Source organism: Triticum aestivum, chromosome 5B (genome assembly GCF_018294505.1).
Source record: "Triticum aestivum cultivar Chinese Spring chromosome 5B, IWGSC CS RefSeq v2.1, whole genome shotgun sequence".
NCBI lineage: Eukaryota > Viridiplantae > Streptophyta > Magnoliopsida > Poales > Poaceae > Triticum > Triticum aestivum.
In genome coordinates this window covers 675,096,909-675,121,512 of record NC_057807.1, presented here as the reverse complement: position 1 = coordinate 675,121,512, position 24,604 = coordinate 675,096,909, and positions in this window count along the sequence as shown.

Here is a 24,604-nt window from a genome sequence, read left to right as displayed (position 1 = left end):
TGCAAGACTACTAGTTTTATGAAGAATAGAACCACCCATAGAAGGTAAAGCACCTGCACAAGTAAAGAAATCTTGAATAACACCTTTTCCAATAATGTTACCACTACCGATTCGAAACGTTTTAGTGTGCAAAATAGGGGGTTCTTCAGCCGGAGCCTCAGAATTTTCCATGTTATCATTATTGTCCATATCGACGATAATCTCCCCAATTTCAGACATAACGGCAAACAAAAACGAGGAAGAGAAAGCAAGCAGAAAAGAGAGGAGATTGGGAAAGAGAGGGCGAATAAGACGGCAAGGGTGAAGTTGGGGAGAGGAAAATGAGAGGCAAATGGCAAATAATGTAAATGCGAGGGAGATGAGTTTGTGATGGGTACTTGGTATGTCTTGACTTGAGCGAAGACCTCCCCGGCAACGGTGCCAGAAATCCTTCTTGCTACGTCTTGATCTTGCGTTGGTTTTCCTCGAAGACGAGAGGGTGATGCAGCAATACAGTAGCGTAAGTATTTCCCTCAGTTTTTGAGAACCAAGGTATCAATCCAGTAAGAGGCTTCTCAACAAGTCCCATGAACCTACACAGACAAATAAAGAACTCGCAACCAACGCGACAGAGGGGTTGTCAATCCCTTCACGGCCACTTGCGAAAGTGAGATCTGATAGAGATAGTATGATAAGATAAATATATTTTTGGTATTTTATAATATAGATGCAGAAAATAAAGATGCAAATAAAAGTAGATTGGAAGCAAATATGATAAGAGATAGACCCGGGGGCCATATGTTTCACTAGAGGCTTCTCTCAAGAGCATAAGTATTACGGTGGGTGAACAAATTACTGTCGAGCAATTGATAGAAAAGCGAATAATTATGACGTTATCTAGGCATGATCATGTATATAGGCATCACGTCCATAACAAGTAGACCGACTCCTACCTGCATCTACTACTATTACTCCACACATCGACCGCTATCCAGCATGCATCTAGAGTATTAAGTTCATAAGAACAGAGTAACGCATTAAGCAAGATGACATGATGTAGAGGGATAAACTCAAGCAATATGATATAAACCCCATCTTTTTATCCTCGATGGCAACAATACAATATGTGTCTTGCAACCCTTTCAGTCACTGGGTAAGAACACCGCAAGATTGAACCCAAAGCTAAGCACTTCTCCCATGGCAAGAAAGATCAGTCTAGTAGGCCAAACCAAACCGATACTTCGAAGAGACTTGCAAAGATAACTCAATCACATAAAAGAATTCAGAGAAGATTCAATTATTATCCATAGATAAATCTGATCGTAAACCCACAATTCATCGGATCTCGACAAACACACCGCAAAAAGAGATTACATCGGATAGATCTCCACAAGAGAGGGGGAGAACATTGTATTGAGATCCAAAAAGAGAGAAGAAGCCATCTAGCTAATAACTATGGACCTGTAGGTCTGTGGTAAACTACTCACAACTCATCGGAGGGGCAAGGATGTTGACGTAGAAGCCCTCCATGGTGGATACCCCCTCCGGCAGAACGCCAGCGACGGCTCCAAGATGGGATCTCGCGGATACAGAAGGTTATGGTGGTGGAAATTGTGTTTCGGGTGCCTCCTGGATGTTTTTGGGGTACGTAGGTATATATAGGAGGAAGAAATATGTCGGTGGACGCCCGAGGGGCCCACGAGACAGGGGGGCGCGCCCTACAAGGGGGGCGTGCCCTCCTATCTCGTAGAGGCCTCGAATGCTTCTTGACTTGCACTCCAAGTCCTTTGGATCATGTTCGTTCCAAAAATCATGCTCCCGAAGGTTTCATTCCGTTTGGACTCCGTTTGATATTCCTTTTCTTAGAAATACTGAAATAGGCAAAAAAACAGTAATACGGGCTGGGCCTCCAGTTAGTAGGTTAGTCCCAAAAAATGATATAAATGTGTAAAATAAAGCCCATAAACATCCAAAACAGGTAATATAATAGCATGGAACAATAAAAAATTATAGATACGTTGGAGACGTATCAGATAGCAACTTTGTTCTGATAATCAATTGGAACCTCTTTCGAAATAGTGGAATCATCACTAAATAAAGTTGACACTCTTCCAAATCCACTTTCATATTCATCACAATAAGATTCAACATCCTCCAAAATAGTGGGATCAATACTACCTAAAGTTGGCACTCTTCCAAACCCACTTTCATCAATATAATCATCATAAATAGGAGGCATGTTTTCATCATAATAAATTTTCTCATCAAAACTTGGGGGACAAAAAATATCATATTCATCAAACATAGGATCCCCAAGCTTGTGGCTTTGCATATCATTAGCATCATGGGTATTCAAGGAATCCATACTAACAACATTGCAACCATGCTCATCATTCAAATATTTAGTGACAAACATTTTATAGATTTCTTCTTCTAGCACTTGAGCACAATTTTCCTTACCATCATTCTCACGAAAGATATTAAAAAGATGAAGCGTATGAGACAAACTCAATTCCATTTTTTTTGTCAAACTAAACTAGTGATAAAACAAGAAATAAAAAGATTCGATTGTAAGATCTAAAGATATACCTTCAAGCACTCACCTCCCCGGCAACTACGCCAGAAAAGAGCTTAGTTGATGGGGTGTGAGTGCCACTTACCAAGCCTCCCCGGCAACGGCGCTAGAAAAGAGCTTGATGTCTACTACACAACCTTCTTCTTGTAGACGTTTTTGGGCCTCCATGTGCAGAGGTTTGTAGGACAGTAGCAAATTCCCCTCAAGTGGATGACCTAAGGTTTATCAATCCGTGGGAGGCGTAGGATGAAGATGGTCTCTCTCAAGAAACCCTGCAACCAAATAACAAAGAGTCTCTTGTGTCCCCAACACACCCAATACAATGGTAGATTGTATAGGTGCACTAGTTCGGCGAAGAGATGGTGATACAAGTGCAATATGGATGGTATATAAAGGTATTTGTAATCTAAAATTATAAAAATAGCAAGGTAGCAAGTGGTAAAAGTGAGCGTAAACGGTATTGCAATGGTAGGAAACAAGGCCTAAGGTTCACACTTTCACTAGTGCAAGTTCTCTCAACAATAATAACATAATTGGATCACATAACTATCCCTCAACATGCAACAAAGAGTCACTCCAAAGAAACTAATAGAGGAGAACAAACGAAGAGATTATGGTAGGGTAAACCACCTCAAAGTTATCCTTTTTGAACTATCTATTCAAGAGTCCATAGTAAAATAACATGAAGCTATTCTTTCTGTTCGATCTATCATAGAGTTCATACTAAAATAACACCTTAAGACACAAATCAACCAAAACCCTAATGTCACCTAGATACTCCATTGTCACCTCAAGTATCCGTGGGCATGATTATACGATATGCGTCACACAATCTCAGATTCATCTATTCAACCAACACAAAGTACTTCAAAGAGTGCCCCAAAGTTTCTACCGGGGAGTCAAGACGAAAACATGTGCCAACCCCTATGCATAGGTTCATGGGCGGAACCCGCAAGTTGATCACCAAAACATACATCAAGTGGATCACGTGATATCCCATTGTCACCACAGACAAGTGTTCTCAAATCATTAAAGACTCAATCTGATAAGATAACTTCAAGAGGAAAACTCAATTCATCACAAGAGAGTAGAGGGGGAGAAACATCATAAGATCCAACTATAATAGCAAAGCTTGCGATACATCAAGATCGTGCCATAGAGAGAACATGAGAGAGAGATCAAACACATAGCTACTGGTACATACCCTCAGCCTCGAGGGTGAACTACTCCCTCCTTGTCATGGAGAGCTCCGGGATGATGAATATGGCCACCGGTGAGGGATCCCCCCTCTGGCAGGGTGCCAGAACGGGCTCCCGGGAGGTTTTTGGTGGCTACAGAGGCTTGCAGCGGCGGAACTCCCGATCTATCTTCTCCGTGGATGTTTTTAGGGTACGTGGGACTATATAGGCGAAAGAAGTCAGTCGGGAGGTGCTCGAGGGGCCCACGAGACAGGGGGCACGCCCTCCTATCTCCTGGCCTCCTCGAGGATCTTCTGACGTGAACTCCAAGTCTCCAGGATCATAATCTTCCAAAAAATCACGCTGCCGAAGGTTTCATTCCGTTTGGACTCCATTTGATATTCCTTTTCTTCGAAATACTGAAATAGGCAATAAAACAGCAATATGGGCTGGGCCTTCAGTTAATAGGTTAGTCCCAAAAGTAATATAAAAGTGTATAATAAAGCCCATAATCATTCAAAACATATAATAAAATAGCATGAATGCTTCATAAATTATAGATACGTTGGAGACATATCAATTATCGACAAGTTCAAGGGGTTGACTACGATGAGACTTTCTTTCCCGTAGTGAAGCTGAAGTCCGTCCGAATCATGTTAGCAATTGCCGCATACTATGATTATGAGATACGGCAAATGGGCGTCAAAACGGCATTCCTTAACGGCTATCTTAAGGAAGAATTGTATATGATGCAGCCGAAAGGTTTTGTCGATCCTAAGAATGCTAATAAGGTATGCAAGCTCCAGCGATCCATCTATGGGCTGGTGCAAGCATCTCGGAGTTGGAGCATTTGCTTTGATGAGATGATCAAAGCGCCTGGGTTTATGCAGCTTTATGGAGAAGCCTGCGTTTATAAGAAAGTGAGTGGGAGCTCTGTAGCATTTCTCATATTATATGTGGATGTCATACTTTTGATGGGAAATGATATAGAACTTTTGGACAGCATAAAGGCCTACTTGAATAAGTGTTTTTTAATGAAGGACCTTGGAGAAGCTGCTTATATATTAGGCATCAAGATCTATAGAGATAGATCGAGACGCCTCATAGGTCTTTCACAAAGCACATACCTTGATAAGATATTGAAGAAGTTCAATATGGATCTGTCCAAGAAGGGGTCCTTGCCTGTGTTGCAAGGTGTGAAATTGAGCTCGGCTCAATGCCCGACCACGGTAGAAGATAGAGAAAATATGAGTGTCATCCCCTATGCCTCGGCCATAGGGTCTATTATGTATGCCATGCTGTGTACCAGACCTGATGTAAACCTTGCCGTAAGTTTGGTAGCAAGGTACCAAAGTAATCCCGGCATGGAACACTGGACAGCGGTCAAGAATATCCTGAAGTATCTGAAAAGGACTAAGGATATGTTTCTCGTTTATGGAGGTGACGAAGAGCTCGTCGTAAAGGGTTATGTCGATGCTAGCTTCGACACAGATCTGGATGACTCCAAGTCACAAACCAGATACATGTATATTTTGAATGGTGGAGCAGTAGCAAGCAAAGCATCATGGCGGGATCTACATGTGAAGCGGAGTACATGGCAGCCTAGGAGGCAGCACATGAAGCAATCTGGATGAAGGAGTTCTTTACCGACCTAGGAGTTATTCCCAATGCGTCGGGGCCGATGACTCTCTTCTGTGACAACACTGGAGCTATTGCCCTTGCCAAGGAGCCCAGGTTTCACAAGAAGACCAGGCACATCAAGCGTCGCTTCAACTCCATTCGTGAAAATGTTCAAGATGGAGACATAGATATTTGCGAAGTGCATACGGATCTGAATGTCGCAGATTCGTTGACTAAACCTCTTCCGCGAGCAAAACATGATCAACACCAGAACTCTATGGGTGTTCGATTCATCACAGTGTAACTAGATTATTGACTCTAGTGCAAGTGGGAGACTGTTGGAAATATGCCCTAGAGGCAATAATAAAATGATTATTATTATATTTCCTTGTTCATGATAATTGTCTATTGTTCATGCTATAATTGTATTAACCGGAAACCGTGATACATGTGTGAATACATAGACCACAACATGTCCCAAGTGAGCCTCTAGTTGACTAGCTCGTTGATCAACAGATGGTCATGGTTTCCTGACTATGGACATTGGATGTCATTGATAATGAGATCACATCATTAGGAGAATGATGTGATGGACAAGACCCAATACTAAGCATAGCACAAGATTGTGTAGTTCGTGTGCTAAAGCTTTTCTAATGTCAACTATCATTTCCTTAGACCATGAGATTGTGTAACTCCCGGATGCCGTAAGAGTGCTTTGGGTGTACCAAACGTCACAATGTAACTGGGTGACTATAAAGGTGCACTGCAGGTATCTCCGAAAGTGTTTGTTGGGTTGGCACGAATCGAGACTGGAATTTGTCACTCTGTTTGACGGAGATGTTTCTCTGGGCCCACTCGATAATGCATCATCATAATGAGCTCAATGTGACTAAGTGGTTAGTCACGGGATCATGCATTATGGAATGAGTAAAGTGACTTGCCGGTAACGAGATTGAACGAGGTATTGGGATACCGACGATCGAATCTCGGGCAAGTAACGTACTGATTGACAAAGGGAATTGTATGCGGGATTACTTGAATCCTCGACATCGTGGTTCATCCGATGAGATCATAGTGGAACATGTGGGAGCCAACTTGGGTATCTAGATCCCGCTGTTGGTTATTGGCCGGAGAGTAGTCTCGGTCATGTCTGCGTGATTCCCGAACCCGTAGGGTTACACACTTAGGGTTCGATGACGCTAGGGCTATTAGGAAGATTTGTGTGTGATTACCGAATGTTGTTTGGAGTCCCGGATGAGATCCCAGACGTCATGAGGAGTTCCGGAATGGTCCGGAGGTGAAGATTTATATATGGGAAATCATCATACAGTCACCGGAAGTTTTCGGGGGTATACCCGTATTGTACCGGGACCACCGGAGGGGTTCCGGGGGTCCATCGGGAGGGGCCACCTGTCCCGGAGGGCCTCATGGGCTGTATAGGGAAGGAAACCAGCCCCTTGGAGGGCTGGGTGCCACCCCCCTAGGGCCCATGCACCTACGGTTGAGGGGAACCCTAAGGGGGGCGCCTCCCCTTGCTCGGGGGGGAAGCCCCCTCTCCCCTTGGCCGTCGCCCCCCTCTAGATCCCATCTAGAGGGGCCGACCCCCCTTCCCCCTTCTCCTATAAATATAGGGGCGAGGGGAGGGCTGCACCACCACATCCAAGGCGCAGCCCCTCCCCTCCCCAACACCTCTCCTCCTCCGCAAGAGCTTGGCGAAGCCCTGCCGAAGAACTGCCACTCCATCACCACCACGCCGTCGTGCTGTTGTTGGAGACTTCTTCCTCAACCTCTCCCTCCTCCTTGCCGGATCAAGGTGCAGGAGATGTCACCGGGCTGCACATGTGTTGAACGCGGAGGTGCCATTGTTCGGCGCTAAAATCGGAATCCACTGCGATCTGAATCGCTTCGAGTACGACTCCTTCATCCGCGTTCTTGCCACGCTTCCGTCTCGCGACATTCAAGGGTATGAAGATGCACTCCCCTCTCTCCCGTTCCTAGTTACTCCATAGATTGATCTTGGTGATGCGTGGAAATTTTTTAATTTCTGCAACGATCCCCAACAACAAGTCATACTGCTTACCAGCATGTCATACTTTGGTTCGGTGGTATTGTTGGATGAAGCGGCCCAGACAGACATTACGCGTACGCTTACGCGAGACTGGTTCTACCGACATGCTTTGCACATAGGTGGCTGGCGGGTGTCAGTTCCTCCAACTTTAGTTGAACCGAGTGTGGCTACGCCCGGTCCTTGAGAAGGTTAAAACAGCACTAACTTGACGAACTATCATTGTGCTTTTGATGCGTAGGTAAAAACGGTTCATGCTCAGCCCATAGCAGCCACGTAAAAATTGCAACAACAAAGTAGAGGACGTCTAACTTGTTTTTGCAGGGCATGTTGTGATATGATATGGTCAAGACATGATGCTAAATTTTATTGTATGAGATGATCATGTTTTGTAACAGAGTTATCGGCAACTGGCAGGAGCCATATGGTTGTCGCTTTATTGTATGAAATGCAATCGCCCTGTAATTGCTTTACTTTATCACTAAGCGGTAGCGATAGTCGTAGAGGCAATAGGTGGTGAAACGACAACGATGCTACGATGAAGATCAAGGTGTCACTGTCGGTGTCAAAACCGGCAGATCTCGGGTAGGGGGTCCCGATCTGTGCGTCTTAGGCTGATGGTAATAGGAAGCAAGGGACACAATGTTTACCCAGGTTCGGGCCCTCTCGATGGAGGTAAAACCCTACTTCCTGCTTGATTAATATTGAAGATATGAGTAGTACAAGAGTAGATCTACCACGAGATCGTAGAGGCTAAACCCTAAGAGCTAGCCTATGATGGTATGATTGTAATTGTGATCGGCCTTCTAAGGACCATCCTCTTCGGTTTATATAGACACCGGAGAGGGCTAGGGTTTACATGGAGTCGGTTACAAAGAACGAAACACAATATCCGGATCGCCAAGCTTGTCTTCCACGCAAAGGAGCGTCCCATCCGGACACGGGCCGAAGTCTTGAGTCTTGTATCTTCACGCTTCAATAGTCCGAACGATGTATATAGTCCGGCTGTCCGGATACCCCCTAATCCAGGACTCCCTCAATAGCCCCTGGACCAGGCTTCAATGACGATGAGTCTGACGCACAGTCTTGTCTTCGGCATTGCAAGGCGGGTTCCTCCTTCTGAATACTCCAAGGTTGTTATCGAACACGTAGATCGTGTATGGATCTGCAAAATGATCTTCACATACCATCGTAGAGAGAATGATACTTCAGCTGACAACTTTTCAGACGACGTGATATGTCATTACAGTCAGGTCATTATTCGAACCGTTTTTTCATAACCAGCCATAGCGCATATTGCGAGGCAGTTTCCTTGACACGTCTTGTCAAAGTAGAGATCGTGTCCCCTTATCACGGGATTCTCATCAATATAGGTATGGGTAATCCCACCGTGCCATCAATCGTGGCGCTTGGGAAGTAAGCGATTCTCAACGGGCTAGTGGGGAGGCGCACCGCTTCCGTCGCCTCTATAAAGGGATAAGAGTTCCCCATTTTTACCCACGCCTTCTTCCTCCTTCGCCCACTCTTGCCCCCTCGAGCTCCAACGCCCGAGTCCAAATCTTCTCCGCACAGCTAGACATGTCCGGAGCAGGAGGCAAGTGGGTGGCCTCCACCGTAAAGGAGAAGCACATAGCAAATCTTCCGGTGGCCGGATACTTGGCCGCAGACATAGCTCACCAGCTACCGGACGACGGGCAGGTCACTCCAACTCCGGGACCCCTTGAGAGGGTTGTGTTTCTCGCCCACTTCGTCCGTGGACTGGGGTTTCCGCTCCACCCCTTCGTCCGCGGGCTCATGTTCTACTATGGGCTAGATTTCCATGATCTAGCCCCTAACTTTGTTCTCAACATCTCGATGTTCATCGTCATATGCGAGGCTTTCCTCCGCATCAAGCCTCATTTCGGCTTGTGGCCGCAAATCTTCTGCGTGAAGCCGAAGGTAGTGAGCGGCCAGCAAGCGGAGTGCGGAGGAACCATGGTGGGCAAGATGCCTAACGTCACCTGGCTTGATGGCTCCTTTGAGGAAACCGTGAAGGGGTGGCAATCGGGGTGGTTCTACATCACCGAGCCGCGTGAGGCCAATTGGGCGGCGGCCCCCGAGTTCCGATCCAGAACCCCCATGCGGCTCACCTCCTGGGAACAGAAGGGCCTGTCATGGGGCGAATCTACAGAGCTGACTGGACTCATAAACTGCATCATGGGCATGAAGGACAAGAACATCAAGCTTGTCAACGTGATCCAGGTTATGCTCATTTGCCGGATTCTGTCGTGCCAAAGGCGGGCATTTAATCTATGGGAGTTCGTTCCGGCCGAACACCAGACGCTTCAGAGACTCTACGGCATGAAGCACGAGAATGCATGGAAGGCATTGTTTAAGGCCTCCGAAGTACCTCCTCCCATATCCGAGGAACGTGGGCTCCTGCCGCGCAGCCTCCTAGTCAGGTGAGTTCCCAGGCTGCCACCGAATTCGGTTCTTCCCAATATATTTATGGGGGAGCCTTAAGTAATTGTGCATATTTGTTCAGGATTATGTGGAGACAGCGGAGCAGATTGACTGTCCGGCTCCGCTGCCAGAAAGCACAGCCAATGCTCTCCTGACAAAGATGCTGGTCCCGGCGCCCTACAAGGGGCCAGAGAAGAAGGTCAATAAGAAGGCCCCGGGGATCCGAAAGGGTCTCCGACGTAAGGTCGCGCCAGAAGCCTCGTCCGAAGACGACGAGGCGCACTCCTCCCCTAAAGGGGAAGAAGAAGAAGAAGAGGAGGCCGCCCCATCCATAAAGGACGAGGAGCCTGAGAGGGCGGACCAGGGGGCCAGGAGAGGCCCCTGGCGCAAGTCCGTCATACCCTTGTCGTCTGATGACGACGAGGCAGATTCCTCCCACGGAGGCGGGGGGAAACAAGAAGAAACTCCACCTCCCCGTATTGGGGGGGGAGAAAAAGAGAAAGGCCGCCCCGAAGGGGGAGGCTGGGACGTCCAAGAAGGGAAAGGTGTCCCTTCCGAACTACTCCGCCACTGCCGCCGATAGCGAGGAGGGGTGGCTGCCCAGGAAGAAGCCCGTAATGTGATCGTAAGTATCCGCACTCTATCGTAATTTTGCTTCATAGTTTTGTTATAATGCCGAACTTGTATGCAGTCCGGCCAGGGTCCATCCCGAAGCATCGTCTTCGGATGGGTCCTTGAGCGATTAGGCGATGAACTCGCTCCCGACGGCCACTACTTCTCAGCCTGTAGATGACACAGAGGTGTTATCCCAAAGGCTCCCAGAGCGGGGGGAGGTGGCTCTGGAGGCACCCCAAAGCGGCATTCCAGACGTCGGACACGCGGGGTTCAAGATCCCCGCGGATCGTGTTGATGAGAGCCGCAGTAAGCCGGACTCTCAGCCGAACACTGTTCCGGAGCCTTTAATGGTTCCGGACCCAGGCGGGCAGCCCCTCGTTAGGGAGGGAGGGTCGTCTGTGTCGAGGACTTTCGTTGCGCCCGAGGCGCCGGATTGTCTGCTGGAAGCGCTTCGCGGAGCTTCCATAGATGAAGAGCACCGTACTCTTATGAGTGTGGTGATTCAGAAGGTTTCGTCCGCCAAGAGCGGACTAACCGAAGCCTGCACTAGCCTCCTAACAGGCTTTGAGGTAAGTAATTAAAATGTGTGAAATTACTGCCCGATAGGTAGTAGCCCCTGATACTCTGTTTGGTGTTCGGAAGGAGAAACCAAACGGAGGGTCAATTATAATCCGCAGGAGTCTAACAATAAGTTTGAATGTGAATAAACATGTTGTGCTGCTGGCCGCTGCTGTCCGTACGGCCGAAATCGCTGGGCTAAAACAGGAATTGGAGCGGGCGCAGGGAGAGCTCGACCTCACGAGGAGGCAGCTCGAAGAGAGCAAAGGTGAATGATTCCCCTTTCTCATATAATGAAGGATAGATAAAATTGGTTATTCTAACGAGAAGCATCGTGATTTGATAACAAAGGCCACCACCGAAGTGGCGTCTCTCAAGAAAGCATTGTCTGAGGCCGAACACAAGTCGGCCTTGGAACGCAAAGAGCGCGAGAAGCAAGATGCCCGAGTGGGCGAGGTACAACAAGAGCTCCAGGAGCTCGGCAAAAAGTTCGAGTCCATGGAGCATGAGCTTAAGGCAAAAGAGGTCGAGCTTGTGAAGGCCCTTGCAAGTATAAAAGACGCCAAGGCCGAAGCCGAGAAGGCACAGCAGGAGATCCAGGAGGCCAAAAGGATAGCGGCGGGTAAGAAATTCTTTATGCAAAGCAAACATGTGGAGGAGGCGTTTCTTTTACTTACCCGAGTCCGGAGCTCTCCAGGGGCATTCGCAGATCTGCCACACAGCATATCAGATGCCGCAGAGTTCTGCCGTGCCTAGGAGGGGAGCTCAACGAAGAAGTTGTTCTGGTCCCAGTATGCTGGGGCCGAACATCCAACACCTCTGAGTGACCAATTGAAACAGTTGGTCAAACTCCACAGGCGGCCGAAGTGGCTATGAAGGATTTCATAGTCCATATGTGGCCTGGTGAGCCCCTGCCCACCAGCTACTTTAGCCTGATCAAGCGGATGGTGAGTGCCTGTCCGTGATTAGAAGTCCTCAAGCGATCTGTTTGCATTGAGGGTGCCCGCCGGGACTTTGCCCGTGGGAGGGTGCATTGGGGCAAGCTGGATGCGGAGAAGCTGGTGAAGGAAGGGCCGCCGAAGGGCAAGGAACATCGCTATCCGGAGAAGTATTATGATGGCGTTATGAAGGGCGCTCGCCTCGTGGCCGATGAATGTACCAAGGACATAATTTTAGAATGAATTCACTTCTGTCATGTTTGTAAATTAAAGACAAAGTTACTTGCGCTATGTAGAACTTTTGTTATTTAAAATATTACCTTCTGCGCGGCTGTTTATAAAATTCTGAAAGTAGGCTAGTCGTCGGCTTCCGCCCTCATGTAACTAGTACTGGGGTGTTCATGGAAAACCCGGACACTCTTTATCCAAATGTTTGGTCCCTTAAGGAGGTGTCCGGCGCAGCAAACAAGGCAATCGGACTATGCGGCTTTATAACCTTCACTTAGCCATAGAAGTCTACAATTTTAAATTTTGGCGAAGCCACTAGAATCCGGAAGGCCGAATTGGGGCGTTATATACGCCTAGATCAGACGAAGCCGAATTATCACCTAAAGCGGAAAAAATCTTTAAGGATTTTAAGACCTCTCGAACAGCGACCAGCTCTCGCCACATCATGCCGGTCAGTTTTCGGCTTTCTCTACTGAGGTGCTCGTCCGGAAGAACTGGGACACAATCGCAGTAGTTCTCCCTGCGCTACCTTAGCCGATATAACGGAACGTAGGGCACCAAAACAAGGGAGCCGGGCTATCCCAACTGTAGACCCAAGACATGATTCAGAGCTGATGCATATAATGCTATAAGTTCGGGGTGCCGCACTGTTGAAAGTGTTCGGACTTGTCTTGCCGTATTATGGGACGCCATAAGAAGCCCCTGGCAAACTGAACGTACCAAGGTGTATGGGTGCAATATCAAATAGACATTTCTAAGAAAAAATGCTCAAACAAGAATAATAAGCTGACGCTATAGATGATCTCCCATTGATGAATAATACGTTTAAGCGTATGTTTACAATGAATGCATTAAGCGGAGATAAATAGGATTATTTGACATACCCTATCCGGGGGTAGGCTACGTACAGATAGATAAAGTAGGTATAGCGATCGTAAATAGATTCCACCTGAGTATTTCCTTCTGTGCGCAAAGCCTGTTGCCTCCTTGGGTTTCTCTCTTGTGGAAGTCCGTCGATCCGGCTCTTCTGAAGAGGCTGCACTAAAGCAATGTCCTGAAAGGTGAAAGGAAAGGTTATGAAGGTATGAGGTGGTGGTACCATGCTCTTGACTGAGCCACTGCTTCGCCTCCGCCTGTGCCCATGGTATTTTGAGTGCGTAATTGTGTACGCATGGCGCGAATGCTGCTTTGATGGGATTTGAGCGGAGGCCGGACTGCTAGTTGCGCTCTTGGCGTGCCTGGTGATCCTGTTGCGGGGTGCTCCGAACTCGCTTGACGGTGCTTGAGGTTGTCGTCGCCGGATTGGTTGTTTGCCGGAGGAGGCCGCATTGCACTTCTGCCGCGAGGGCTGCAGTGTGCTCTTCTGTACGAAGAGAGCGGTCCATATTTTCGTTGACTATTATGACCCCGCGCGGGCCTGGCATCTTGAGCTTGAGGTATGCATAGTGTGGTACCGCATTGAATCTAGTGAATGCGTTTTGTCCAAGCAGTGCGTGGTAACCACTGCGAAAAGGGATGATATCGAAGATTAACTCCTTGCTTCAGAAGTTATCCGGAGATCCGAAGACCACTTCCAATGTTATAGAGCCCGTACAGCAGGCTTCTACTCCAGGGATTACACCTTTAAAGGTGGTTTTGGTAGGCTTAATCCTTGAAGGGTCGATGCCCATTTTGCGCACTGTGTCCTCATAAAGCAGGTTCAGGCTGCTGCCTCCGTCCATAAGGACTCTTGTGAGGTGAAATCCGTCTATGATTGGGTCTAGAACCAATGCGGCTGAGCCGCCGTGATGGATGCTAGTAGGATGATCCCTACGATCAAAGGTGATCGGGCAAGCTGACCACGGGTTCAATTTGGGGACGACTGGCTCCATCGCATAGGCGTCCCGTAGTGCTCGCTTCCGTTCCCGCTTGGGGATGTGAGTGGCGTAGATCATGTTGACCGTTTTCACCTGGGGGGAAATTTCTTCTGTCCCCCCGTGTTCGGACGCCGGGGCTCATCGTCATCGTCGATGTGCAGCCCCTTGTCCTTGTTTTCGGTGTTTATTTTGCCGGCCTGTTTAAATACCTAGCAGTCTCTATTGGTGTGGTTGGCTGGCTTGTCCGGGGTGCCATGAATTTGGCATGGGCGCTCTAGTATACAGTCTAGACTGGACGGTCCCTGATTGTTTCTTTTGAATGGCTTCTTCCGCTGACCGGATTTGGATCCGCTGAATCCGGCGTTGACTGCCGTATCTTTGGTGTTGTCGCCGTTGTTCCGCCACTTGTGTCTGTTGCGCCATAGCTTGCCATTATTGTCACGGACATCTAACGTGCCAGAATGTGGCGTAGTGCTGCTGCGAGCCAACCAGCTGTCCTCGCCTGTGCAAAAGCGGGTCATTAGTGTCGTGAGAGATGCCATGGACTTGGGTTTCTCCTGGACGAGGTGTCGGGCGAGCCACTCGTCGCGGATATTATGCTTGAAGGCAGCCAGGGCTTCGGTGTCCGGACAGTCAACTATTTGGTTCTTTTTAGTTAGGAACTGTGTCCAGAATTTCCTGGTGATTCTCTGGGCTGTTGAGTGATGTGGCTCAGGTCATCGGCGTCCGGAGGTCGCACATATGTGCCTTGGAAGTTGTCAAGGAATGTGTCTTCCAGGTTTTCCCAACTGCCAATGGAATTTGCTGGCAGGCTGTTAAGCCAGTGCCGAGCGGGTCCTTTGAGCTTAAGGGGAAGATACTTGATGGCATGTAGATCATCTCCGCGGGCCATGTGGATGTGGAGAAGGAAGTCTTCAATCCATACCGCGGGGTTTGTTGTGCCATCGTATGATTCGATGTTTACGGGTTTGAACCCTTCTGGGAATTCATGATCCATCACTTCATTAGTGAAGCAGAGGAGGTGTGCGGCGCCTCTGTGCCGGGCTATGTCACGGCGTAGTCCGGTAAAATTTGGCTGGTTGTGTTCGGGCCGGCCGGATTTACTATTAGTATATCCGGTATGACGATCATCGTTATGTGCTGTAGCATGCCCCCGTGATTCGTAGATCGATCTTGGTTGTCCTGCAGTGCTATCCAATCTATCACGCAGGTCCTGAGTATTGCCCCGGGCCGTAGTAAACTGGCGTGGGGGTACAGGCTGGTATTCGGGCTGATATGCCGTTTTATCCCGACCCCGAGGCGGCCGGTCAGCCATGTGGCACTCGAGTCCATATTCCTTGGCTGCCAGGACTTATGTCCATCTGTCTCTGAGAAGATCTTGATCAGCTTGAAGCTGCTGCTGCTTCTTCTTCAGGCTCCTCGTAGTGGCAATAAGTCGGCGCTTGAAGCGCTCCTGCTCCACGGGGTCCTCAGGCACGCCGAACTCGTCGTCGCCGAGGCTAATCTCGTCTTCGGAGGGGGGCATGTAGTTGTCCTCCTCCTGATACCCGTCCGTTGCCTGTTCATCTGGGCTGTCCTGCCCATCTTCCTGTTCAGCCTGCTCGAAGGCAGGCTGATCGGGGTTGTATTCATCTTCGGCACGGTCTGGATTGTTTTCGTCTCCGGTGCCGGTATTGCCTTGGCGGGGCTTGGAGCGGTGATGGCGACGCCCATGTTTTGCTTACTTCTTGGAGGGGTTATCCTCCATTGCCTCATCACCATTTGTTTCCTTCGGAGTGTCCACCATATATATATCGTATGAAGAGGTGGCTGTCCACCGCCCTGTGGGTGGTGGCTCCTGTGTGTCTCCTGCATCGTCGTCCATACCATCGATGTCTTCAGAGTCGAAGTCAAGCACGTCGGTTAAATCATCGACCGTGGCAATGAAGTGGGTGGTGGGTGGGTAGCGAATTCCTTCATCGCCTGCTTCCCACTCAAGCCGGACATAGTTCGGCCCAGAGCCTCCTGACAAAGAGAGAGACTTTAATGAGTTCAGCATGTCGCCAAAGGGCGAGTGCTGAAAGATGTCCGCAGCGGTAAACTCCATTACCGGAGCCCAACCTGGATTGGCTGGCTCGAGGGCGTGCGGGCCGGAACCAACAACCAGATACGAGTCCGGGGGCCCAGGTTACAGGCCTCCATAGAGGTGAGACCTGTGTTCGGCTCCACCACCGATAAGTATGCGGCTTGCGGGGCGGGGTCCACCCCTCCATCCTTGGGCAATGCAACCTGTTCTGGATTTGGATCCGGGGCAACTGCAGGGATGATGTCCCGAGCATTGTCCGACAGCAGGTCTAGGCTGTGCTCGTCGTGACTGTCCGACGCTCCTGGCACAGGCCCGAACCCGTCAAAGATCAAGTCTCCACGAATGTCCACCGCGTAGTTCAAGTTTCCGAACCTGATCTGGTGGCCAGGGGCGTAGCTGTCGATCTGCTCCAGATGACCAAGCGAATTGGCCCGCAGTACAAAGCCGCCGAACACAAAGATCCGTCCAGGGAGAAAAGTCTCGCCCTGGACGGCGTTGTTGGCGATTGAAGACGCCATCAAGCCTCAAAGCGACGACACAGAGGAACTCTCAATGAAAGCACCAATGTTGGTGTCAAAACCAGCGGATCTCGGGTAGGGGGTCCCGATCTGTGCGTCTTAGGCTGATGGTAACAGGAAGCAAGGGACACAATGCTTACCCAGGTTCGGGCCCTCTCGATGGAGGTAAAAACCCTACTTCCTGCTTGATTAATATTGAAGATATGAGTAGTACAAGAGTAGATCTACCACGAGATCGTAGAGGCTAAACCCTAAGAGCTAGCCTATGATGGTATGATTGTAATTGTGATCAGCCTTCTAAGGACCATCCTCTCCGGTTTATATAGACACCGGAGAGGGCTAGGGTTTACATGGAGTCGGTTACAAGGAAGGAAACACAATATCCGGATCGCCAAGCTTGTCTTCCACGCAAAGGAGAGTCCCATCCGGACACGGGCCGAAGTCTTGAGTCTTGTATCTTCGTGCTTCAATAGTCCGAACGATGTATATAGTCCGGTTGTCCGGATACCCCCTAATCCAAGACACCCTCAGTTGCGCCGGTGACGATGGTGATCATGGCGGTGCTTCGGAAATGGTGATCACAAGCACAAGATGATGATGGCCATATCATATCACTTATATTGATTGCATGTGATGTTTATCCTTTATGCATCTTATTTTGCTTTGATTGACGGTAGCATTATAAGATGATCTCTCACTAAATTTCAAGGTATAAGTGTTCACCCTTAGTATGCACCGTTGCAAAAGTTCTTTGTGCTGAGACACCACGTGATGATCGGGTGTGATAGGATCTACGTTCAAATACAACGGGTGCAAAACAGTTGCACACGCAGAATACTCAGGTTAAACTTGACGAGCCTAGCATATACATATATGGCCTCGGAACACTGAGACCGAAAGGTCGAGCGTGAATCATATAGTATATATGATTAACATAGTGATGTTCACCATTGAAAACTACTCCATCTCACGTGATGATCGGACATGGTTTAGTTGATTTGGATCACATGATCACTTAGATGATTAGAGGGATGTATGTCTAAGTGGGAGTTCTTAAGTAATATGATTAATTGAACTTTAATTTATCATGAACTTAGTCTTGATAGTATTTTGCAAATTATGTTGTAGATCAATAGCTCGCGTTGTTGCTTACCTATGTTTTATATGTGTTCCTAGAGAAAAACTAAGTTGAAAGATGATAGTAGCAATGATGCGGACTGGGTCCATGATCTGAGGTTTATCCTCATTGCTGCACAGAAGAATTATGTCCTTGATGCACCGCTAGGTGACAGACCTATTGCAGGAGCAGATGCAGACGTTATGAACGTTTGGCTAGCTCAATATGATGACTACTTGATAGTTTAGTGCACCATGCTTAACGGCTTAGAATCGGGACTTCAAAGACGTTTTGAACGTCATGGACCATATGAGATGTTCCAAAAGTTGAAGTTGATATTTCAAGCAAATACCCGAGTTGAGAGATATGAAGTCTCCAACAAGTTCTATAGCCAAAAGATGGAGGAGAATAGCTCAAGCAGTGAGCATGTGCTCAGATTGTCTGGGTACTACAATCGCTTGAATCAAGTGGGAGTTAATCTTCCAGATAAGATAGTGATTGACAGAGTTCTCTAGTCACCAACACCAAGTTGCTAGGACTTCGTGGTGAACTATAGTATGCAAGGGATGACGAAAACGATTCCCGAGCTCTTCATGATGTTGAAATCGACGAAGGTAGAAATCAGAAAAGAGCATCAAGTGTTGATGATTGACAAGACCACTAGTTTCAAGAAAAGGGCAAAGGGAAAGAAAGGGAACTTCAAGTAGAAGGACAAGCAAGTTGTCACTCCCGCGAAGAAGCCCAAAGCTGGACCAAAGCCTGAAACTGAGTGCTAACACTGCAAAGGAAATGGTCATTGGAAGTAGAAATGCCCTGAATATTTGGTGGATAAGAAGGATGGCAAAGTGAACAAGGGTATATTCGATATACAGGTTATTGATGTGTACCTTACTAGTGTTTATAGTAGCCCCTGAGTATTTGATACTTGTTCGGTTGCTAAAAATTAGTAACTCGAAACAGGAGTTATAGAATAAACAGAAACTAGTTAAGAGTGAAGTGATGATGTGTGTTGGAAGTGGTTCCAAGATTGATATGATCATCATCGCACACTCCCTATAGTTTTGAGATTAGTGTTGAACCTAAATAAATGTTATTTAGTGTTTGCGTTGAGCATAAATATGATTAGATCATGTTTATTGCGATACGATTATTCATCTAAGACAGAATAAATTGTTATTCTGTTTACATGAATAAAACCTTCTATGATCATACACCCAATGTTGATGGTTTATTGAATCTTGACAATGGTGATACATATATTCATGATATTGATGCCAAAAGATGCAAAGTTGATAATGATAGTACAACATATTTGTGGCACTGCCGTTTGGGTCATATCGGTGTAAAGCGCATGAAGAAACTCCATAAAATATGGACTTTTGGAATCACTTGATTATGAATCATTTGATGCTTGCGAACCGTGCCTTATGGGCAAGATGACTAAAACTCCGTTCTCCGGAACAATGGAACGAGCTAGTGACTTATTGGAAATAATACATACCGATGTATGTGATCCAATGAGTGTTGATGCTCGTGGCCGGTATCGTTATTTTCTGACCTTCACAGATGATTTGAGCAGATATGAGTATGTCTACTTAATGAAACACAAGTCTGAAACATTTGAAAAGTTCAAAGAATTTCAGAGTGAAGTGGAGAATCATCGTAACAAGAAAATAAAGTTTCTACGATTTGATCATGGAGGAGAATATTTGAGTTACGAGTTTGGCCTTCATATAAAACAATGTGGAATAGTTTCACAGCTCACGCCACATGGAACACCACAGCGTAATGGTGTGTCCGAACGTCGTAACCGCACTTTATTGGATATGGTGTGATCTATGATGTATCTTACTGATTTACCACTATTGTTTTGGGGTTATGCATTAGAGACAACTGCATTCACTTTAAATAGGGCACCATCAAAATCCATTGAGATGACGCTTTATGAACTGTGGTTTGGCAAGAAACCAAAGTTGTCGTTTCTTAAAGTTTGGGGCTGCAATGCTTATGTGAAAAAGTTTCAACCTGATAAGCTCAAACCCAAATCGGAGAAGTGCGTCTTCATAGAATACCCAAAGGAAATTGTTGGGTACACCTTCTATCACAGATCCGAAGGCAAGATATTCGTTGCTAAGATGGATCCTTTCTAGAGAAGGAGTTTCTCTCGAAAGAAGTGAGTGGGAGGAAAGTAGAGCTTAATAAGGTAATTGTACCTTCTCCCGAATTGGAAAGTAGTTCATCACGGAAATAAGTTCTAGTGATTCCTACACCAATTAGTGAGGAAGCTAATGATGATGATCATGAAACTTCAGATTAAGTTACTACAGAACCTCGTAGGTCTTCCAAAGTACAGTCCGCACCAGAGTGGTACGGTAATCCTATTCTAGAAGTCATGTTACTAGACCATGATGAACCTATGAACTATGAGGAAGCGATGATGAGCCCAGATTCCATGAAATGGCTTGAAGGCCATGAAATCTGAGATGGGATCCATGTATGAGAACAAAGTGTGGACTTTGGTGGACTTGCCCAATGATCGGCAAGCCATAGAAAATAAATGGATCTTCAAGAGGAAGACAGACACTGATAGTAGTGTTACTATCTACAAAAGCTCGACTTCTCGCAAAAAGTTTTTTGACAAGTTCAAGGTGTTGAATACGATGAGATTTTCTCACTCGTATCGATGCTTAAGTCTGTCTGAATCATGTTAGCAATTGCCACATTTTATGAAATCTGGCAAATGGATGTCAAAACTGCATTCCTTAATGGATTTATTAAAGAAGAGTTGTATATGATGCAACCAAAAGGTTTTGTCAATCCTAAAGGTGCTAACAAAGTGTGCAAGCTCCAGCGATCCATTTATGAACTGGTGCAAGCCTCTCGAAGTTGGAATATACTCTTTGATGAGTTGATCAAAGCATATGGTTTTATATAGACTTTTGGAGAAGCATGTATTTACAAGAAAGTGAGTGGGAGCTCTGTAGCATTTCTAATATTATATGTGGATGACATATTGTTGATTGGGAATGATATAGAATTTTTGGATAGCATAAAGGGATATTTGAAAAGAGTGTTTCAAATAAAGACCTCGGTGAAGCTGCTTACACATTGAGCATCAAGATCTATAGAGATAGATCAAGACACTTGATAAGATTTTTCAATGAGTACATACCGTGATAAGATTTTGAAGTAGTTCAAAATGGAACAGTCAAAGAAGGAGTTCTTGCCTGTGTTGCAAGGATGTGAAGTTGAGTAAGACTCAAAACCTGACCATGCATGGCAGAAAATAAAAAGAGAATGAAAAGTCATTCCCTATGCCTCAGTCATAGGTTCTATAAAGTATGCTATATTGTGTACCAGACCTATTGTATACCTTGCTCTGAGTTTGGCAAGGGAATACAATTTTTTGATCTAGGAGTAGATCACTGGACAACGGTCAAGAATATCCTTAGTGAGGACTAAGGAAATGTTTCTCGATTATGGAGGTGATAAAAGAGTTCGTCGTAAAGAGTTACATCGGTGCAAGCTTTTACACCGATCCAGATGACTCTAAGTCTCAATCTGGATACATATTGAAAGTGGGAGCAATTAGCTAGAGTAGCTCCGTTCAGAGCATTGTAGACATAGAATATTTTCAAAATACATACGGCTCTGAATGTGACAAACCCGTTGACTAATCTTCTCTCACGAGCAAAACATGATCATACCTTAGTACTCTTTGGGTGTTAATCACATAGCGATGTGAACTAGATTATTGACTCTAGTAAACCCTTCGGTGTTGGTCACATGACGATGTGAACTATGGGTGTTAATCACATACAGATGTGAATATTGGTGTTAAATCAAATGGTGATGTGAACTACGTTATTGACTCTAGTGCAAGTGGGAGACTGAAGGAAATATGCCCTAGCTAGAGGCAATAATAAAGTTTGTTATTTATATTTCCTTATATCATGATAAATGTTTATTATTCATGCTAGAATTGTATTAACCGAAAACTTAGTACATGTGTGAATACATAGACAAACAGAGTGTCACTAGTATGCCTCTACTTGACTAGCTCGTTGAATCAAAGATGGTTAAGTTTCCTAGCCATGGACATGAGTTGTCATTTGATTAACGAGATCACACCATTAGGAGAATGATGTGATTGACTTGACCCACTCCGTTAGCTTAGCACTTGATCGTTTAGTGTGTTGCTATTGCTTTCTTCATGAATTATACATGTTCCTATGACTATGAGATTATGCAACTCCCATTTACCGGAGGAACACTTTGTGTGCTACCAAACGTCACAACGTAACTGGGTGATTATAAAGGTGCTCTACAGGTATCTCCGAAGGTACTTGTTCAGTTGGCGTATTTTGAGATTAGGATTTGTCACTCCGATTATCGGAGAGGTATCTCTGGGCCCTCTCGGTAATGCACATCACTATAAGCCTTGCAAGCAACGTGACTAATGAGTTAGTTGCCGGATGGTGCATTACATAATGAGTAAAGAGACTTGCCGGTAACGAGATTGAACTAGGTATTGAGATACCGACGACCGAATCTTGGGCAAGTAACATACCGATGACAAAGGGAACAACGTATATTGTTATGCGGTTTGACCGATAAAGATCTTCATAGAATATGTAGGAGCCAATATGAGCATCTAGGTTCCTCTATTGGTTATTGACCGGAGACGTATCTCGATCATGTCTACATAGTTCGCGAACCCGTAGGGTCCGCACGCTTAAAGTTCGGTGACGATCGGTATTATGAGTTTATGTGATTTGATGTACCAAAGGTAGTTCGGAGTCCCAGATGAGATCGGGAACATGACGAGGAGTCTCGAAATGGTCGAGACGTAAAGATCGATATATTGGACAACTATATTCGGACATCGGAAAGGTTCCGAGTGATCGGGTATTTTTCGGGGTACCGGGGAGTTACGGGAATACGAGGAAGAAGTAATGGGCCTCATGGGCCAAGTGGTGGAAGAGAGGAGGCAGGGCGCGCGGCCCCCCTAGCCCAAACCGAATTGGACTAGGGGGGCGGCCCCCCTTTCCTCCTTTTCCTCCCTCTCCTCCTTCCTTTCCTCCTCCTAGTGGGAGTAGGAAAGGGGAGTCCTACTCCTACTAGGAGGAGGACTCCTCCTCCCGACGCGCCCTACAGGGGCCGGACGGCCTTCCCCCTTGCTCCTTTATATACGGGGGGCAAGGGGGCACCTCTAGACACAACAATTGATCTCTTGATCTCTTAGCCGTGTGCGGTGCCCCCCTCCACCATATTCCACCTCGGTATTATTGTAGCGGTGCTTAGGCGAAACCCTGTGTCGGTAGCATCATCAACATCGTCATCACGCCGTCGTGCTGACGGAACTCTCCCGCAAAGCTCTGCTGGATCGGAGTTCATGGGACGTCATCGGTACTTGATCGGTCGAATCATGAAGACGTACGACTACATCAACCGCGTTGTGCTAATGCTTCCGCTTTCAGTCTACGAGGGTACGTGGACAGCACTCTCCCCTCTTGTTGCTATGCATCACCATGATCTTGCATGTGCGTAGGAATTTTTTTAAAATTACTATGTTCCCCAATAGTCTGGGAACTCGTGGTCGAGGGGGAAGCCATCCAAGTCGATGCCGACCTGATCACGCATGAAGGCCGCCTGGTCGGGATCATAGCCAGCGGCCAGCGTGAACGCCCCGCGGCCGTCCTAGCTTTGTGTCTCGTCGGGATCGTAGCCAGCGGCCGGCACACTGCCCTCGAAGATGAGGTTCTGCATGTAGTCCTCGTTGGCGACGGACGGAATTTTGTCAAATAGGTTGCGGGCGTCCGGGAGCATGTCGGCCGGCGTCTGCCGCGCGCGTTTCCTCACGCCGCTGGTTGACGAGCCACCAGTCACCGGGGTGGAGTTGAGGTCGATGGGCACGAGCGCGGGCGTGGAAGGCGCGATCACGCTCACTTTGGGCGAGCACTCCCCGGAGAGGCGGGAGGCCTGCGGGGTAGACGTGGAAGCCGGGGACCGGGTTGCAAACCGATGCGCGGGGCGAGTCGGGCAGCACCATCCTCGGAAACACCGACGAGCCGGTGTTGGTCGCGGCGACGGCGGCTTGGACGAGGCCGTGCTGGCTAGGGTTTAACCCTAGCATGTAGAGCGCCTCCATCATTGCCGCCGCGACGCGTGCGCGACGACGACGATGGCGGCCTGAGCGGCGGCCTCATCCCTCGCGTCCACGGCGTGCCTCCGGCCCTTCCTCTTGGGCGACTCGTGTGCCCGTTGTTCGGGCGTCAACGCCTTCTTTGGCTTGGTCGTGGCGGCCGTCTTGCGCGGGGCACGAAGCTTGCCTTTCCCGGCGCGGGCGGCGGCGCCGGACGAGGCGAGGGAGGCGAGGCCGGTGGCGGCATCGAGGTCCATGGCGTCGTCCATGGTTGGTTGGGGCGGGAGTGAGCGCGCGCGCGGGCGGGAGTGTTTTTGGGGAAAATGGAGGGAAATGGTGGTGGCTGCCGCCGATCGGCGGGCCCGGGGAGAGGAGTAGGCGCGCGTGCGCGCGTCCCTCTCTTGTCCGCGCGGACGCAAATCCGGCTCAAAAATGGGTCGGGAATGGGTCGCCATGCGGACGCCAAGCGGACACGCGTCCATTTGGGTCGACACGTTGGGCCGCCTTTTGTGTCCGTGCCGACCCAAACGGACGGCGGTGGACGAAATGGATCACCCCATTGAAGTTGCTCTTACGGATTGCTTAATCACGGACGATGATGGTTGGGCTGGGCTCTCTTCGGCTGAGACGGCCGGTGAAAGTTGGCGCGGTGAGGCCAGTCTCTATGGCCGGAGGGCTCAATTTCCATGCCACATACTCCGGGAG